This window comes from Dipodomys ordii, unplaced genomic scaffold (assembly GCF_000151885.1).
Source record: "Dipodomys ordii isolate 6190 unplaced genomic scaffold, Dord_2.0 Scaffold8, whole genome shotgun sequence".
In the NCBI taxonomy this organism is placed as follows: domain Eukaryota; kingdom Metazoa; phylum Chordata; class Mammalia; order Rodentia; family Heteromyidae; genus Dipodomys; species Dipodomys ordii.
The window spans coordinates 3,166,187-3,186,617 of NW_012267224.1; the positions used below are offsets into that span (position 1 = coordinate 3,166,187).

The following is a 20,431-nucleotide window of genomic DNA, read 5'->3' on the forward strand; positions in this document are numbered from 1 at the left end:
AAATGAACCCTTAGACATGTATTTTAATGTTTTTTCTTTCATGCATGTGTTTCTAACGCATTTATAAGACTATCTCTTTGTTGCTTTGTATGTCCAATTTGCTTTATGTTCAGTGCATAACCAGCCCATGGAAGCTTAGGTGCATGATAGGGTGTGATCTTGACACTGATTGGTTCCTCTTCCTCCCCTGCCATGCCATCCACTCTTTTTTGCTTTAAAAAGGGCTTGTTCTGTGTTAATAAATGAGTTTTCCTGCTTGACTTGACTCCCCGATGCATCTGATTGTCTCCTGGGTTGAGGGAGGCTGAGGAAAGGAGGCTGGGGAAGGGAGGCTGGGGAAGGGAGGCTGGGGAACGGGCAAGTGGCTGCACTTACCTTTCCTCGACGCTGTCCGTCTTTCGTGGGACAGACGAAGAGCCAACAGGGCATACCAAGGAAATCTCTGACCCCTGGGCTTTAAAAGACAATAGGACATAAAGTGGTCCAAGACAGAGACAGTGCTCAGAATCAGAGGTGTTGAAATTATTTGATTGGGGAATAATTTTTTAAAAAGGAGAGAAGCCTATAGATTAACTCTATTAAAAACAATATTGGTTATTTAACAAGTTAGCTAACATTTAGTTTGATTAAATAAATAGAAACACCCCTTCACCTATTTTCTAAATGTTCCTTTCTTATAGCTTAAAAATATTGAGTATCAGCCAATGTTAAGCATAGTCTATCAAAATTAAGACGGCCTGGCTAGACGATGTGGTTCAAGCTTGTAATACCAACTAGTTGGGAGTAAAGATCAGCAGGCTGTGATTCTAAACTAGCCCAGTCATAAAAACTTGTTAGACCCCCATCTTAACCAACAGCTAGGTACAATAGAGCAGGCTTGTTATCCCAAAGTACAATGGAAACACAATGATGGGACAAAGGAGAGCACAAACAGGAGGATTGCAGTCCAGGCCAGACTAGGGGGGAAAAAAAGGCAAGATTCTATCTTGAAACTAACCAACACAAAAAGAGTGGTTCAATTGGCCTGTTAAGCAAGAGTGAGGACCTGAGTTTAAGACCCAGTACTACCAAAAAATAAAAATAGGAAAGCCTGGCACATTAACCTTAAAACAAGCAGAAAATGTGATAAGGCCACAAATGACTCCAGTGTTGAAACGTTTGTAGGTATGAAAGGCCAAACTGTGACACAAAAGGAAAGGGGAAAGGAGAGGCCAGGTTTAGAAAAGAAACATGGGCATTGGCAGCCAGAAGCCACAGGTGACCTCCCCAAAATACTTCCATACAAAATCAAAACCACATTTATTTTGTCTGGCTGTTGCAAAATAAATGAGTTGCTAGGATTTTTTTTCTCTGAGCTAATCTAATTTTTGGTAACATTTGGTCAGAATTGACTAAATATGTTGTACCATATGAGCTCAGCATTTGTGATGATCCTCTTCTATGGGTGATCACAATCCTGACCTCTAACGGACACTTCTAATGAGAGAAGATGTTATTCTTGACAGAAGTACATCTTCCCCTCAAACCCTCTGATGTTTATATCACCACCCTAGAAGATGCAATGATACATATAATTACCTGGGTTTTTTTATTTTTGTTTTTCTTTTTGGCCCATTCTGGGGCTTGAACTCAGGGCCTGGGCACTGTCCAAACTTCCTTTGCTCAAGGCTAGCAGTTTACCATTTGAGCCACAGTGCCACTTCTGGCTTTCTGTTTATGTGGTACTGAGGAATTGAAACCAGGGTTTCATGCATGCTAGGCAAGCACTCTATCACTAAGCCACATTCTCAACCCCACATGCCAATTACCTTTGAGAGATGCCTTGAGGAAGGGCATCCTATGAGTTCTGTCTCTCTGTGAATTAAGAAACACTGGTAGGCCCATTTCATTCTTAAGACAACATAACAGCACTGAAAAGTCAGCCTACAAAACTCAACACTGCCATTCTGTTTTCTTCCTGGGTTTTTATTTTGTTTTGGGTTGTGTTTTTTGTTCCATTGTTATTGTTGTTTGGTCGGTTGCTTGGTTTTAGATTCTGGTTGGCAGTTTGGGTTTTGAGATAGAGTCTGACTATGCAGCTCAAACCACCCTTGACCTAATGATATTCCTGCCTCTGTCCCCAAACCACAGTCCCAGAGTTTAGAAGTTATAGGCATGAATTACCATGTCCAAATTTTTTGAGAGATCACACACCAATTCCTAAAGATGCCAGCAGCTCCCATTGATACTGTGTCCTTCATAAATGACTGTGTCCTTCATAAATGGCACTGTGCCAGGCAATATTGTACTTGTAACATGTCATTGTTTTATGCTCAGGAAGAGCCCAAGACATTAAGGAGAACTCAGTACCACTGCCACAACCTTTACCATAAAAGGAAGAGTATTCATGATGTGTCAGGGGCCTCCATTCATGAGAAAGGAGGAAGACAGTGCGTCTTGAGACCACATGACAAGGTCTCTGAGTTCTTCCATCTTGGAAATGTGCTACAGAGGCCACAGACTCAAGATCAGTTTGCTATGAACAGGCAAACCAAAGGACTGTATTCAGAGATGTAAGCAGGGTTAAATGCTCTAAGTAAGGGTGTTGGAGTATCAAAACAATAGGAAACCATTACCACCCAAAGGCAGGAGAGGATGAGGTGGTAGCAATGGTATTGCTGAGCTGAGCATATGAATGCTGAAGATTTAGAAGAGAGACCATTTTTACAGATAGTCCCTATCGCTGGGTCATTCTACAGAAGCTATACCTAGAGAAGAGCCACTACCAGAACCTCACAGATGCCAGGAGGAAAACAAAGCAATAAACCCTTCTCTTCCCTTCTTGATCAATTCTAGAAAGTAAAGGAATCTGGGTGATGCAGGATGTAGACATGGCCTTCTGCATGACGAGCAGAAAGGAGGAGGGGAGATGGACAAAAGAGCCAGAAGACTTAGTAGAGGGAATTAACCAGCACAGAATCCCCTCCTAGACCCCTTCCATTCTAAAGAATCCAAAATCCGGTACAGCCACTGCAGTAAACCTGGCAGCCTGTCCTGAGAAGGGCAGAGGGGACCCCTTCCAGCACGGCTTAGTGTCCCCTAACTTAAGCTCCAGGCGCCCTCGGGTCTCCAAAGTCATCCAACTCCACTCAGGAGAACATTGGATGGGAGTGTGGATTCAGGGACTTGCAGAGAGGAGCAGAGGGTTCTCCAGAGTCCTCTCTAAGCCACCCTGCTACACTTACAACAGCAACGAGCAGCTGGCGGAATATCAGGGGCTCAGAATCCTAGCCAAATAGCTTTCCAGCTCATCATGAGTTCAATGGTCTCCTTGCTACTCTAGAAATGAGAATCCAGAGGCTCAGTACACGCGTGATTTAGCCACCATAAAGCTTTAATAAGCATAGTTTTAGTCCCGTCTATCTGCCCCCCAAGTCCAGGCTCACACTGTACTCCTTGGCACAAATGGCATCTGCTTTAAGGTACAGTTTCACAGACAGGGCAGTGACCCACAAGGCATTAAGCCTGGACCTCAGGGTCCAATGTGGACCCTTTGCATTGAGTCTGACTCTGAGAAGAGTACCCAGGCATCTTTGGCCCATCATAAAGCTTTAAAAAAAAAGTACTTCTTTTCCTAACAATATAATCTCCTATTTTCTCTCTCTCTCTCTCTCTCTCTCTCTCTCTCTCTCTCTCTCTCTCTCTCCCCCCCCCCCTCAGGATTCTTCCTACTAGAAGGCAAATGCAAGCAAGACCACACACTTCCCATGGGTCTCATCTATTCCTCAAAATGCTTTGTAGACCAGAATCTTCCAAATATTTTCAAAAACTGAAGAGTCCTTTAGGAAAGAAAAAAATTTTTAAAGACTCTATGAGCGTGGCAGAAGCAAGCGGGTCAAGGGTTTGATGCCAGCCCAGGCAAAATTAGTGAGATCCTGTTTCAACCACAAAATATAAATCAAAGGGCTGGGGCATGGCTGAAGTATCAGATCATTGGGCCTTGTGGGGACCTGGATTCAATCCCCAGTATCCCTCCCCGCAAATGTACACACTGGTGGAAGCTCACAATGCCTTACTGTGGTTTCCAGAGATGTGTTCACACGTCCTGCCTATTTTTGCTCTATGGCATGAGATCTCACCCTCAGTAACATTGGCATTTCCAGCCAGATCATTCAACAGGAAACGTATAGGATGTTTACCTCTGGCCTCCACCCTTACATGTCAGTAGCCCCTCTTCTCCTTCATGACAACCAGTAATGTGCTCAGAGATCAGCAAGTGTTGAGAAGGTCAGGATTGCCCCAGTTGAGAACCCAGTATGGCACAGATCTGTCCAGTCCCCGACCTACCAATTTGTTCAGAGCCATTTTCTTTACTTATTTTTCGGCAGTACTGAGATGTAAGTTCAGGTCCCTGAACTCGTTAGCCAAGGGATGTGATGTACTTCTCGAGCAATGCCCCAAGACCTGCCCAGAACTCTTTCCTAACTAGCCTTTTCTTCTCTTCACTTTAGGTAAGATATATATTTATTCCTTTGTAATCATTTCACAGAAAAGTGGCAAGAAACTCTGACCTAGGGAGTTGGCAGTATGGTTGAGGTGGTAGAGCACCAGTGAAATGAATGAAAGCATCAGATACCAAGTTCAAGTCCAGATCTCAGACAAAATAAATTCCCCTTCCCATAGCCAGAGTATTTATTTTGTATCTGACAGAGAAACTGCAAAGTCTCCTAGTACTAGGCATGTACTCCCAGAAAATAATGAATTGTGTTTGCAAAGGTGTAATTACACAAAGAGTCTTGCAGCAAACCCTGTGAAATGGCACACTGAGAAACAGCCTAAATGTCTGATAATAGCATGGGTATTAAATGAGCTGTGGCACCATCTCCCAGTGGAATACAGCCAGTAAAAATGAGCTGGAAATGCATTAGTACCACAGGAGATTGTGAAATATTAACAGAACACAGTTGATTTCTAAAGAATAGTTTCCATCATTATTCTATTTTTAAATTGTATTTATACATTTGCATATGTACTATGTAATTTTTTTGTTTCTTTGTATGTTTTTCCTCCATGGTACAACCCCTGTCGTCACTGTATTCGATTCTGGTGTCCTGTATCTTGTAACTACATTTTTCTAATTTGGGGAGGGGAAGGGAAATAACAAAATGCTGGAATAAGGATACAGGATGTACAAGACATTATCTTGAAAATGAACTTCACAACTTTGCGGTGGGGAGGGGAGAGAAAGAGGAGGGAAGAGTTGGGGAGAAGGGGAGGGAAGGGATGGTAGGGAGAAAACAAAGGAGGGGGTAACAATGCTCAATAGGAAATGGACTCATTATCTTGCTCGTGTGACTGTAACCGCTCTGTACAGTATCTTTACAATTATATATATATATATATATATATATATATAAACAAAAGGAGCCGAGCACTGGTGGACCTGTGCATATAATCTTACCTACACAGGTGGCTGGGATTAGGATGATCAATGTTTAAGACCAGCCCTGGCAGAGAAGTAAATGAGACTCTGGCTCAAAGCACAGAGCTGGACAGGTGGTATAAACCTATTGGCTACACCTAGCAAACAGGTAAGTTACACCCAAGCACATATTGGGCAGGAAGTGGGACCCCATCTCACCAACAGCGAGCATAAAAGAGGACTGGAGCCCTCAGTGGACAAATGGATCAAGAAACTGGTTTATATACACAATGGAATTCTATGCTTCCATCATAAAGAACGATATTGCCCCATTTGTAAGGAAATGGAACAACTTGCAAAAACTTACATTAAGCAAAATAAGCCAGACCAAAGGAAACATTGATTGCATGGTTTCTCTCATTTGTAATCATGAGAATGTACCTATAAATCTCCAGGTAAACACAGTGGATGGTAAAAGACAAAAAAAAAAATCACATTTGGGGCTGGGAAGGTGGCTCAGTGGTAGAGCGCTTGCCTTGCATGCATGAGGCCCTGGGTTTGATTCCTCAACACCACATAAGCAGAAGAAAAAAAAAAAGCCAGAAGTGGCACTGTGGCTCAAGTGATAGAGCGCTAGCCTTGAGCTGAAGAGCTGAGGGACAGTGCCCAGGCCTAGAGTTCAGGCCCCACGACCGGACACCACCCCCCAAAAAAATCACATTTGGACATGATGAATTATTATACAGGACTCTAAAACATTCACACAGTGAGACCAAAGGAGGATATTCTCAGGAGAGGATCACAAAGGCTCAATAGCTCTATGTGCATATGATCATGTAAAATGATGTTTACTGAAATGAAGTCCGAGAAATGGAAACAAGAGATGTTTTTTGTAATTTTAGTTTTACTTTTTTCCCCTCTTGGTTACTGTTTTTGACATCTGTACTTTTTGTCCTGTATGTAAGTTTATCTGTCTTTGGGAGGGTAAGGGGGAGCAAATGCAACAGTGGTGCTCACCAGATACTATGTGGAAATGAACTATATATCTTGGGGGGGGAGAACTGGGAAGGAAAACCTGGGAGAAAAGAGGGAGGGATGACATTGTTCAAAAAGAAATGTACTCACTACCTGACTTATGCAACTGTAACCCCTCTCTCTATACATCACCTTTGTAGTAAATAAATAAGAAAAATGGGGCTGGAGTTGTGGCTCAGAAGTAGAGATCATCTGCTTACCAAGTGCCAGTCCCTTAGTTCAACCACAGCACCACTAACATAATAATAGTAATAATAAATAGGTACAAGAGGACTGTATATTTCTACCCATCTGATCTTTATTTTATTTTTTTCCTATAAAGGTCTTATTTATCTTGCATAATACTTTTTATTAAAGTTTGGGGATCGTAAGGTAATTGCGATTTTCATTGTACTGCCACAGAAATGCAGAGAAAGTAATCTAGAGAGAAACAAAACTAGGATGAAGTATGAAGGGGCATCATGGTTGCATTTTCTGATGGCATACTTGGATGTCTATTTCAGAAGATTCTTTTAACATTAAAAGTAAAAGAAAATAATACTGGTGTATCTATTTTTTAACTAGTCCACCCTAATTTGCACAGGGTAGGAAATGAGTCTTGAATTGACATCATTTTACCAAGTTTTTATTAGTCCATAACTATAAACCAGTGCGTTAGCCACAGCATGAAGTCACTTGACACCAATGCATTTGTCAGATGGTAACAGAGTTTACGAGCACCAGCATGAAAAGGCCTGGACCCGGGGCTCCTCTCCAGTGCCAACACGGACATGGAAGGACTGATGGCAAGACTTGCCCCATCTAGCCAGCACTCCAGGAAATGATCACAGAGCACTGCAAACAGTGACCAGAAACTCGAAGGGGTTGCCCATGCTCTTATGTCACCAAAGTACTCTTTTACAGGGTGATGTGTGAGACGCTGTCTTGGCTGAAAGTCAGCAAGAGAAGGCAAAGTCTGTGGTTCTATCCCACTGAGGACTCCAGATAACAAATTGGGCCCGCCATGCCTCTTTGCAGTTACTGGAATCACTCCCAAGCAACAAGCATAGGAACCCACAAAGATGTTCTGCAGAAAAAAAAATCCAGAGCCGCAAGTATAACCAGCTGAGCACTTCAGAGGTCAGACTTCTGGCAAATAATAATTAGACGGCCAGCATGCAAAATGATCAAGATCTATATACTCTCAGTGACTAGCCAGAAGAAAGTATATCATTGTATATGTGAAGACCTGATTCCAGAAAAGAGTCATTTTCCAATTCTCTTGCCTTCTGCCATCCAGATAGAATGTATTCGGCCTGCTGAGAAACCATAAATTCTTCCCCAACAAGGATTTACCCTCTATTCAGTCATCTCCCATACAAAGCTGTTGGTACACTGAACTGAATTCTCAACTATAGGAAGGGTTGATGTCAAGTCCAAGGTTTCAATATGTGAAGGAAAAAGAAATCCTGTTTCTTAGCAAATGTATGTTCCTAACCCAAACAAGGAAAGAAAATAGTTACTATCTTGCTTTTGCTTTCCAAGCTTACTTTGAATAGTAACAGAATGGAATGTGGCCAGTTTACTTTTTAAGGTACTGACCTCTAGTGGCCAGTAACAGTAATGAGTTTGCTACGGTTTTATATACACATATTTAAAATCCAATTGAGGGCTAGAAAAAAAACTTCACAGGACATCTGTCTCCACCCACTTCATATTACAGGAAAGGAAACTGAAACCCACAAAAGATGAGGACCTGGTCAATGGTTCTAAAATGGGACTTGAAACCAAGTTCTGCTGTCTTTGTTTCAGTTCATTCTGTTCCTCTTGCCTGGCACAAATCTAAGAGTTTTTTTTTCCTTTCATACCACAATTGATAAATCCTTTAAAATGACAGCACTGAATTTTCATAGTGAAATACCAGGAAACATATTTGGATAAATGTGGATAGAGGGGTTTCAACCCACGATCCATGGTAAAAGCTGAGGATGAGGGTTTTATCTTAATCTTCTTTGAATCTAGCTCTTTGTAACAGGTAGTAAATAATTATCCAGTGAATAGGTAACCTGGTGGACAGGTAAACTTTAATTTGAAATTAGACATCAACTAACACCAAAAGCAATATATTTGCTTCATTATTCAATTAGCAAATGACAGATCTAAGATTGGAAGCTAGCAGTTCAGTCTTGCATTGAATACTATCAATTCCTTAGAGACCTCACACTTGCCCTACTAATAATGACCTTCCAAAATTTAACAGAAGCAATTTTTTTGGTTTCTCTGAATCACTGCCATGACTCACATGTACATTGTGTTTTCAGACTTCAAGATGAAAGTTCTGGTTCTCAAATAAGAATCCAATGGAGACTTTTTTTTCCCTCTGTTCTTTCAATCACTCAACATTGTCATTGAGTGTCCACTACCTGCCACGGATTCCTTATGTAATGAGAACCCAAGAAGAAAAACAAAATGATGTATGAACCACCAGAGGAAATCAAAAAAGAAGAAAACCTTGTTAATGACAATGGATCCTTCACCAGGGTAAGAAGTGACTCGAATTAGGAAAGGGCCTTAACAGTATGGCACACATCAATATCTTGCAGAAAGCATGAGAAAATCTCCAGATACCTTGGTAAAATCGCCCAGGCTGGCAGTAAAAACAGGGAATTTCTATATGAGAAGAGAAAAATCTCATGTCCAACACCATTCCCCAACCATTGTTCCAGAGTTTATGTCCCTTCTGAGGATTGTAGCATTCTTTGCTGATACCATCATTCTGACTCCCCAAATCATTCTTCCTTTTCTTCCGTGGTTATATATAACCTACTCAGCAATTCCCCCATAGCACAGATGAGATGGTACAGGAGAAATTATACGACTTTATTACCAGAGATAAGCATCAGAACACAGAGTTGTTAAAAGCTGTTGGCTAGCCATGAAGTCACCAAGAACCACCCTCGTGAGGTTGAGCTCCACACCCATCCCTCCTTATCTAACCTACCCCAGAGAGGATATGGAAGTGTAGATTTTTTGAGGGGGGGGGAGTTGAGGGGCTTTAACTCAGGGCCAGGGCACTGTCCCTGAGCTCTTTTTCCCCAAAGCTAGAGCTCTACCGCTTTGAGCCACACATCACTTCCCGTTTTCTGGTGGTTCATTGGAGATAAGAGTTTCATGGACATTCTTGCCTGGGCTGGCTTTGAGTCATAATCTTCAGAGCTCAGCCTCCTAAGTAGCTAGGATTGCAGGCATGAGCCACCAGTGCCCAGCTAGTATGTGTGTAGATATTTTTAACTATATCCTCAGGAAAATTCCTGAAGTAGAGCAAAGTTCCTCAGAATTCAAGGCCAGGACGGTGGACAGTCTAGTGGTAGGGATTCCTTAGCCCTCTATTTGAGGATACAAACAGCTACCCATTCACAGATAGTTTTGACTCCAGACATCTGTCTGCTCACAGTTTTGTGGACTCTTCCATGCATTTTGGAAAACACCAACAGTAGTTGAGATCAGAAGCAAGGCTGTGAAAGTTGTGTGTATACCCTGGTCACTCTAAGGAAAGTAGAGACATATCTTCCCAATTTAACAGAAATCAACACATGAATGTCGATGTGTGGATAGTAACAATACATCCTCTGTGCCAATGGAAGCACTTGAGTCCTTATAGGGCTGCCTGAATTTTCATCAGGAAACCACAAGTTGCTGTAGTTCAGGCAGCAAAAACCTGGAATCAGGAAAGAAGCCATTTCTAAACTGAGTCTAGCAAACTACCCATTTTTACAAGTATTTTAGCACATAGTGCTTTGGAGGAAAAGCAGCACAACAGGTCACATTACATGGAAAATGATAAATGGGTTGCATATCCAGAGAACAGGAAGTATTGTGGGGTGTTGTTGTTGTTGTTGTCAGTTGTGGGGCCTGAACTCTGGGCCTGGGCGCTGTCCCTCAGCTCTTCAGCTCAAGGCTAGTAGTACTCTATCACTTGAGTCACAGCACCACTTCCGGCTTTTTCTGCTTATGTGGTACTAAGGAATTAAACCCAGGGCCTCATGCATGCAAGGCAAGCACTCTACCACTGAGCCATCTTCCTATCCCAGAAGTGTGGTTTAATCAGAAGGAATTGTCTGCCTTTTTTTTTTTTTTTTTGCTCTATTGTACCCAGAAAGTCTCTTTGTGCATAGTTGTATTTGGTGAGGGTCCTCTGAGTAGCTTGTTCTGATCATGCAAATGGATGACGGTGGACACATTCTCTAGGAGTGGGATATAAAAGAATTTTCTTTAGGGAAATTGAGGGGATGGGTGGAGTTTGGAGAGAAAATGATGAAAGGGTGGACGTGGATCAAGACACAATGTGTTCACAAACTGACATGTGGAATTGAAACTCCTTTGTACAACTACTTGAAGATTACAAAATGATAATAATGAAAGAGTTCGGGTGAAATGCCTTCGTAAATATATTTATTTAAAAAAAAAAGAATGTACTGTGGTATGAATTTCCTAATGTCTCTTGTGGTCATTGCAGTACGTTGAATAATTGGCAAAGGAAATTTTGAAAGGGGTTGGGGGGATGAATTTAGAGACTAGCTTTCTCCTGATAAAAGCCCAGCTGCCTTAAAACCTGAGCAATGAGCTAACTGAAACTGATTCACCAAGAAAGATGCTTGGTACCATAAAGAGCCATGCTGCACACAGAAAAGGAATTGATGGACTGGGGATTGGTGATCACTGTGAAAACTGCACTCCAGTGGTATGGAGATGGGAGGGTGTGGCTTACAGCTGAGATCCACCCCATCAGATGCTAAAAACAATAGAGGTACCACATTGAAAGACCCAGAGACTCCTTCCTTCCTTCCCATCTTCCTTCCTCCCTCTCTCTCCTCATTCCTGTCTCCCTCCCTTCCCTTTCTTTGTTTTCTCTCTTTCTTTCTCCCTTCCTTCCTTCCTTTCTCTTTCTGCTGTGGGTCCTGGGACTTGAACTCAGGGCCTAGACACTGCCCCTGAACTTTTTTACTCAAAGCCAGCCCTCCCCCCAATTTGAGCCAGAGCTCCACTTCTGATTTTTTTGGTAGTTAATAGGAGTTAAGAATCTCCTGGTTACCAGTTCTTCAGAGCCCAGGGCGAGACATGCCATGCATTCTGTTGGTCCAGATGTAACCCTTTTCGGTCAAGCTATGGACTAAGGACATTTTTCTGTAAAGGTCAACCAATCATATTTGCCCAGCTTAGCTTGCTTTAAATGTTAACCAATCATGTAATTTCTTATGTAAAAGTTCCTTAAAGTTGTTTGTTCAATACTATAAAAACTGTGCTGATTCTATGCTCAGGGCCTCTTAGTGTTACCGGTTACCGTGTGCGTGGAGGACCAAGCTCGAGCTAGCAATAAACCAGCTTTTTGTTGCTTAAAAGAAAAAAAAGAAAAAAAAATCTCCTAGTTCTTTGTACAACCACTTAAAGATAATAAAAAAAAAATTTTTTAAGAGCCTCCTGGATTTTCCTGCCCAAGCTGGCTTCAAACCATGATCCTCAGATCTCAGCCTCCTAAGTAGCTAGGATGACAAGAGTGAGCTCCCAAAGCCTGGCAAACACAGTGTTTCTTAATCCAGCAGCTGTCACATACAAGGCTGAAGGATGGTAAAGATGACAATGATGCTGATGGTGATGATGGTGGTGCTGGTGGTAGTGGTGGGTATAACTGTCCTAAGTTGTGTGGGATGTTCAGAAGCATCCCTGGCTCTTACTCAAGAGAGGTCAGTAGCATCCTCCTCTACCTAACCCCCTCCCCACACACACACAATTGCAACAAACAAAAATGTCCCCAGACTTTGTCAAATGGCCTGGGAGTCTCGACACTGGTTGAGAAGTGTTCATTTAAACTAAAAGAGTGAAAGACGTAAGTTTCAGGTGTGTGGTATCTAGTAAGAGCAGCTGGACTTCTGGGTGTATCCACGCAGCTGAGACCAACTATGGCTCCAATATCCTGGGAACCATTTCCTGCCGTCACTGGCTCCCTGCTGCTGTTCTCTTTTCGCTGGCATTTGAACAAAGGGTTACCCTTTGAATCAAGGAAGCCCTTAAGAGTCGTGAGCAACTCAGTGGCAAGCAAGCATCAAGAAGGAGATGTTGGGTGTCCTGCTAAAAGGGCAAGCGTAGTTTCAAGTGACTAATTAGACACGAAAGCCGTGTGGTGATATTTGGATGCTAAGCTGATGAAGCTGGCCCTGGCATCAAGAGGCACTGGAGTAAAGAAATGAGAAAGGAAAAGTGTTAAGAGCTAGAGCAAAGTAACCTTTTTAATGAGAAGAAAACAGGAAAAATCACTGCTCATACTCAAGCAAGCATTTCCTCTGATATGTAAGAGCCTCTGCAGTTATTTCAAATGCTGACATGAATCTCCAAAGAAAATGAAACTTGTGGGGTTTTTAATTCAACAGTTCTGACAGCTTTTTGAGAGAGTGGGCTGGCAAATTTATATGAGAAAGTGTAACTCAAAACAGGTTGGAAATCATAGTGCTGTATGAAGCAAATTAAATGCTTTAATATATACAAAATAAAATAGGCCACACAGACAATCTCTCTGAGTCAATAGGGGTTTCTATTTGCTAGAGTAACAAAGGTTTCCAATTTATGGGAATTCACGCTATATTTCCTGGGGAAAAAAATACTTAATTCAGTAAATGGGAAACAATAAAGCCCAAGTCAAAGAATATGATCTTAAAAAGTTTATGACTCAAAGTTGATTCCAACTTGAGCTTTATCTTAGTGGTATATTTTTCCCTTGTGACATATTTTTTATTCTTGGAGAATGCAGGAACTATCATCCTCAAGTATTATATGAAACTCAAAGAACTGAGTAAGAACGACAAATTCACCAAAAGATGAAAATGTGTTCCAGATACCCAGATGTGAAAAGTGTGTGCTAGCCATTTCATCCAGCCACAAGAACAGTGCCTCAGTTCCTACCCAGCCCCAACACTGTTGCAGAGAGCATTCTAGCATCAGCTTTTTGGGGGGTATATAGCAGAACCATAGAACATGGCACGCCAAATAAGGCCACAGGGGAAAGCTAATGTTAGTCAGGGATGGGTACAGGATGCTATCACGTGAATCATTTCTGTGACTTCTGGACCATAGACAGGGTTCCTAGTTTCCTGGTACCTGATCTGGCTGTAGCTTTGGATGGGGGAATAATGGTACACTGTGTGTTTGATAAAGCTGATGGCTGGAAGAATGAGTTTACATTCGCTAGTTTGTCGATCAAAAATGGAATGAGTTAATAGAAAATGAAGCAGACAGGGAATTGCAGACTACAGAACTTGCAGGTGGCTGCGTAACCATACTGTAAACCCAACCCTACCTGACAAGGAAATGGAGGCGGCTAGCTACAAAAGAATGAGGAGATAAGGAAGGAATAATACGTCTTTGGTGTCTCCACCCTCAAGGAAACAGAAAGGAGAGTCAGAAAGCCATCTTCAAGGATTCCAATCCTCAGTATTTAACCCAAGGCCAAGTCCTGTAATAAAGAAGGACACTGAAAGATGGCTGACATGGGCTAAACTGCCATCTTCCCTGGGGCTCATCCCTCCCAGGCTCCTTCTCTATCTCCTTTAAGCCTTCCTATCACCATTACCTAGAATCACATCTTACCTGAATTCTTCTCTTGCAAAGACCAAGGTGGTTTAGCTACCTTAAACTTTCTGGTATTCTATTTGGTATGTTGGCCAGGAAGTTAGGGGTTAAGTATGTCTTCTTCTGACTGGGCCTCAATGAACAGTACAAAAGAAGAGTCATTCATTTGTGTTGTAAGGTGGGAAAACAGAGAAGCCACATTTTGAGAGGTGGAATTGTGCAGTCTTTATTAAAAGGCCAGCGACTGCATGGTGGACTCCTGTCTCAAAGACCAGCAGTCAGCAAGTACACTCAACACTGTTAGAAAACTGAGCCACAAAGGCCAGAGAAGAAAAAAAGAACAAAAACAATACCAACAAACCAGTTCTGCTCCAATCATGGTGACCAGAAAAAGAGCCAGGAAACTGGACATGAAACAGAGACACATGGCATGGTGTAAGGGCCCCTGAGCTGGTCCCGGCCTAAATAGGGTCCAGTCAGGGAGCAGGGTCACAGGAAACTCCCAGTCCCAGGCACTGGACTGACAGGTTTAGTAGCCTATCAGCCAAGTGCTCACCCCTGCCTCCAGGAATTCAGGCATGCCCATCATGGGGAGGGGAGTGGGGTCAGGCTTCACCTTCCTCCACCATGAAGACAAGACTTCTACCATCCACCATGTGGCCAAGATGGCTGGGCCAGACCCAAACTCCTTATTTCATTTGCTACCTCTAAGAATTAGTTATGTCTAGGAGCATGAGTGTCTCCAAGATATAGGCCCCAAATGCCAGAGCACCAAGAATACAGAAAATAACATAGTGAATGTACATATGCATGCATGCTGTGTACATGCACACACACACACACACACACACACACACACACACACACAGGTGTCGTCCCTTGATCTACCCATTCCATCACTCTTCAGTCTGCTCGCCTTTCTCCTGTCTCCATTAGCATTTTTAAGCCACAACATTTATATTCCACTTCAGCGACTGCAGTGGCATTCCAAAAATAAGCAGAGCTCTAACTCCTGCATTCAACCTTTCAGGGTTAGCCCAAAACACCCCAGTGTGCCCTCCACAAAGATCTGCCCAGTTAATCAGCCACCTGCCCCTCACTTTAATGGCTTTTTAGGATTTTAAATCCTCCCACCTCTGAGCATGTCTTGTGCATTACCAGAAACGACCCTACAACCCGGGGGCAGGTCTGCCCATTTTCCCCCACTTAAGTGCCTTTCTCTTTTTCCGTAGCTTGAGTTCCTCTGCTGACTAGTCTGCTCCTGTTCTGAGATTAGCAGTAAACTGTCACTTTAAAAGGAAAAAAAAAAAGGCGCTGCCTGGTGACCTTCCCTGCGAGCTGGTTGCTAAGCTGCTCAGTTTGCCCAGAGACGTGGCTGTGGCTTCCAGAAGCAGCCTGAGAGTCTCCTCCACTCAGCTCTGCCCTTCCGACTATTTCAGGAGCTTTGTCCGCAAGCCTCGCCTCTCCTCCTCCTCTCTCTTCCCTCCATCCTGGAGAACAGAATCTGCACGGTGCTTTTTGTAAAGTTCTTTAAGGTAAATCAGCTCTTAACAAAACCCCGGCTGCAGTAATGGTTTCCCATCTTCAGCTAGCGCCTAGAGTTCCGCCGCTCCCCGGGGTGCCTGGGAGCTGGCTCAATGCGTTACTCACTTCGGAGCTCCGTTATCTGCATTTTTAGTTTGCGCCCTGGGGATGTGGAGCGAGCATTACACCGGCGGCTTTGATTTGAGCTACTTGTCTGGTTGGCAGGGGAAGTAAATCCGGTTCATGAGGATCCCTGGGTGGAAATCCTCTTTGCGGTGCATTTCCGGTCCTTTTAGTTTCCAGTTGGTGCAAGGGTGAGAAGTGCTGGTTCCAGTGGAACTTTCCTTCTCTTTTTTCTTTTCTTTTTTTGGCATTGGATGGACAAAGGGCTATTAACCAAAGGCTGAGGTCCAAGAATTCAGGAAAATCTACTGGCTGTGGTTTAAAACCCATTTGCCTTCTTTGCAAAGAGGTGCTTCGGAAAGCTAATAAAGTCTAATGGGAAATTTAAGTCTGCATTTTTATATGCACTTTTTTGCAGACAAATTCAGGGCCAGTAGGAAATAACCTCCCCCCTCCTCTCTCTCTCTCTCTTGCTCTCTCTCTCTCTCCATACACATACACATACACACACACACACACACACACACATAGATATATATATATATATATATAACCTAGAGCTCATTTGTAAGTCTTTCACTCTAACACCAGACATGCTGAAGAGGGTAGAAAAGGAACTAAACCTGGGAAGATGCTGGATGTGTGCTGAGAAGACAGATCTATAAGCAGACAGTAATAGCACAATGAGCTAAGTGCCAGAAGAGATTTAGGAAAAGGTCTAAAGAGCTTGGAGGGGCAGGATTCTTTCCTGGGAGGGCTTCTGTATGTCCTCTATTCTGTAAATGTGCTCATTTGACAGGGCACACAGAGTGCTAGCAGGGTACCTACTTCACTCTTCAAGGGAAATATACATTGTACCTACAGGGCTAATTGGCACTGACCTTTAAACTTTCTACTTTACACTATGGCTAGAATGACATACAGATTTGGATAACAAATCCCAGAAGGGATGTGGCCCCTCCTGATATTTCTGAGCTTCCAGAAAGATGGGTAGAAAATTTCTTTCAGGGTTGCAAGGACCGTAGGACAGGATGTTTCACAGCACTATAGATGGACAAAGACCCACAAGTGAGCTGAGCATGGCTGGAGAAGGGGGAGGGTATATGGCTGGAGAAGGGGGGAGGGGATATGGCTGGAGAAGGGGGGAGGGGATATAGCTGGAGAAGGGGGGAGGGGATATAGCTGGAGAAGGGGGGAGGGGATATGGGTTAAAGTGGCCAGGGATTGTATGTGAAGCTGAAGTGGGAAATGTAGGCCTGGCGATCCCTAAGGAAAATCTACTGGCTGTAGTTTAAAACCCATATAGCTCATATGGCTGATAGCTCTTCTCTGCACCTTAACAAGCTCTTTTCTCTTCTTTACATCTTTCTCCAGATGCTTCCGATCCTTGCCAATTCTAAGTACTATAAACCGGTAATACAATCTACTACCACAAGAGGCACTCTACTACACAATTTCTCTTATATGATCTATCTAATCATAGTTTTACAGAGAAGTAGCAGCATTGTTCCACGATCTCTGGCAGATGAGTGAGTGGAGCTGGAATTTGAACCAAGGTCTATGTAATAGTTTTTACAAAGTCCTCACTCTTGCTATAAACCCATGATTTCACTGTAACGATTCTATTCATTTTAGGTAGCCGTGGGCAAGATGCATTGCCTTATAAGATTGCCTCTTTCCCACATCTTCATTCTTCTTTCTATGCATCCTGCATCATAGATCCCTAGATGTAGTTCTCATCAGCTGCTGAACCTTAGGAATAGTCCATTTGGTCAAAAGTTTCCATACATTCCTTGAATAACCTAATATAGTCTAAGTGTGTGTCACTGGTACAATACTTCACAATACTCCATTGGAGGTATTTCCAGAATATTAGACTAGAATACGGTAATTTCTGATAATTGTGCAAAGGCAAGACTAAAGAGCAAGACTGACAGACAGCAGGGAATAGAGGAGGTGTTTAGAACCATAGAAACTTGAGGTCAAATTCTGAATATGACATTTACCTTGTACAACCTGAGGCAAACCACATAAGTGGGAGTCTCGATTTCTTCCTGTATAAACTAAAATATGGACTAGGGGAGAAATGCCATTGTAGTCATTGTAAGGGGCGAAGGAGGACATCTACCTCAAGATAACACAAAATAAGTATGCAGTAAACCATGGCCCCTACTTTCCTAGCAGTCGCTAGGAATGCATTAGCACGTATCCAGTACAAGTGATGCTACAAGCAGCGTATTAACATGGGGGTGATGTTGATTTATCTTTTCTAAGCAACAGCATTCCTAAGAAAAATGTATTTGGGTGTCATTGGATTTCCTTAGAAACGTATTCAAAGATGACGGTCAGTAAAGGATGAGGAGAAGAAGTCAACCCCTTTCTATTTTTCATGTTCTACTTCTATATTTTTCTTCCATGGTTGATTTTTTATGGAGAATCTTTTTTTTTACTTAATAAAATATTTCACATCCTAGCTGGGCACCGGTGGCTCATGCCTGTAATCCTAGCTATTCGGGAGGCTGAGATCTGAGGATCACGGTTCAAAGCCAGCCTGGGCAGGAAAGTCTGTGAGACTTTCTTTTCCAATAAACCACTAGAAAAACAGAAGTGGCATTGTAGCTCAAGTGGTAGAGCGTTCGCCTTGAGCTAAAGAGCTGAGGGATAGCACCCAAGCCCAGAGTTCACATCTTTTCTTTTTCCAGGTCATCACTACCAGAGTAAATAAAGAACTACCAGAGTTCTTTATTAGACAGCATTGTGTTCTTTCACTCCTGGCTGTCTCTAGATTATCTTTTCAGTTCTTTATATTCTGATATGCTTTCCTCATTTCCTCTCTACATTTTTGTAGCTGGTGAGGGGTTGATGCAGAAGATCCTTTATTTCTGTGCAGCTGCTAGCTCCCCCTGAAGGGCAGGAGGACCCTGAACTAGCTGCCGGATGACCAAGGCAGAGCTAACATTTGAAACCCATGGCATTAAGGACACTTTATGATTTGCAACTTGTGTGTAGTATTTCTCTACTTGGTTTCTCAATCTTAACCTCAGACCTCAGAGGACAACAAAGCTTTAAAGGAAAGGGTCCAAATGTGGCCCTCAAGACAGAAACAAGCCAGGTACCAGTGGCATATGCCTATAGTTCTAACTATCAGGAAGGCAGACATCTGAGGATCACAGTTTGAAGCCAGCCCAGGCAGGAAAGTTTGTGAGACTCTGATCTCTTATTTACACACACACAAAAAATCCAGAAGTGGCTCAAGTGATAGAGTGCTAGCAAAAGTTGTGTTGAGCAAAAGAGTTCAGGGACAATGAATGACCAGGCCCTGAGTTCAAGCCCAAGACAGATACCCTGCCACCCCTCCCCAATAAAAAGACAGAAGCAGTAGCTGAGTGCCAGTAGCTCATGCCTGTAATCCTAGCTATTCAGGAGGCTGAGATCTAAGGGTCACTGTTCAAAGCCAGCCTGGGCAGGAAAGTCTATGAGATGCTCCAATAAACCACCAGAGAACTGGAAGTGGTGCTATGGCTCACGTGGTAGAGTGCTAGCCTTGAGCTAAAGAGCTCAGGGACAGCGCCCAGACCCAGAGTTCAAGCCCTGTGACAGACAAAAAAAAAAGGGCAGAAGCAGTAAGCAGTGAGAATATCTACTGTGTTCCAGTACCCTATGACTCAAGACTCTGGGAAGAAAACATGGATAAAATACTGTCCCTGCCCCCTTACAGTGGGACTTTTTCTAATGGTAGAGAGGCAAGCACATACACTGATCTGTGTTAAGTACTGCAGAAAGATCTTAAGGCACTCTGGGAGTTGTTAGAGAACTCTCAGAGAACAGAGGTGAGAAGTTATCATTGTATTGAGAGCCCTTGTGGAAGACTTCTCTGAGAAAAGGAAATTCCAGCAGAGACCTTAAGGAAATGAGAGCGAGAGGGAGAGCGGGGTAGGGAGGAATCGCTGTGCAAGTTATGGAACACAGATTCTAGGCCAAAGGGACAGAGAGTCCAAGGCCCTGGAGCAAGCGCGTGCAAATGTACAATCATGGAGGGACTTGGAAAATCCTGAAATCACTGATGGATTTTGAGTCATTGAAAGACATGATCATACTGAAATTGTTTTCCATCCACTCACTCTGGCTTCAACATACACAATGTTGTAGCAAGGCAGTGTGGGAAACAGAAAAAAAATGAAGAGGAAGCTGTAGTTATCTGTGTGGTCTGAAAGAAGACGTGTGAATGGGAGGCATGGCTCAAGTGATAGAGCACCAGTTGTGACCAAGAAAACTGAATGTTAGCTCAAGGTCCTGAATTCAAACTCTGTTACCAGTACAAAAAAAAACCTAATTAATTAATTGGGGGTGTTAGAAGTGGCTGGATCTGAATATAATTTGTAGTCAAAGCTGGCAGTGTTCTGATTGGTTGGGGCCAACAGTCTCCAGAGAGACAGAACCAATAGGATACATATGTAAATATATGAGAGATTTATTAGGGAGCTAGCTCATGGAATGATGGTCTCTTTGGTGCCCCACAATAGACTGTCTATAGGCTGGAGACTTTGGCAAGCTGGTCCAACTCACAAGGTCTCAGCCCCAGGGGAGTTCATGGTCTAACCCTAGGGGCTGCTGGACTAAGTCCTAGAGTCCAAAGGCCAGAGAGCCTGGACTTGAGGACAGGATTGTATCCGAGCTCTTAGAGGTTGGAAGAAGAGACCGACTCACCTTCCATATTGTTTTCTCTGGTGGCTGGCTGTTTAGATGGTT

The 20,431-nt window shown here is 43.0% G+C and overlaps 1 protein-coding gene across 1 annotated transcript in view; it reads left to right on the forward strand.

Annotated features, from left to right (window-relative positions):
- Window positions 1–15,504: 15,504 nt before the first annotated feature.
- Window positions 15,505–20,431, forward strand: part of Cc2d2a (coiled-coil and C2 domain containing 2A) — a 77,077-nt gene continuing 72,150 nt past the window's right edge. The window contains exon 1 of the mRNA XM_013008888.1: window positions 15,505–15,570. The gene's annotated coding sequence lies outside the window, so the exon portion shown is untranslated. The remainder of the gene's footprint in view (window positions 15,571–20,431) is intronic.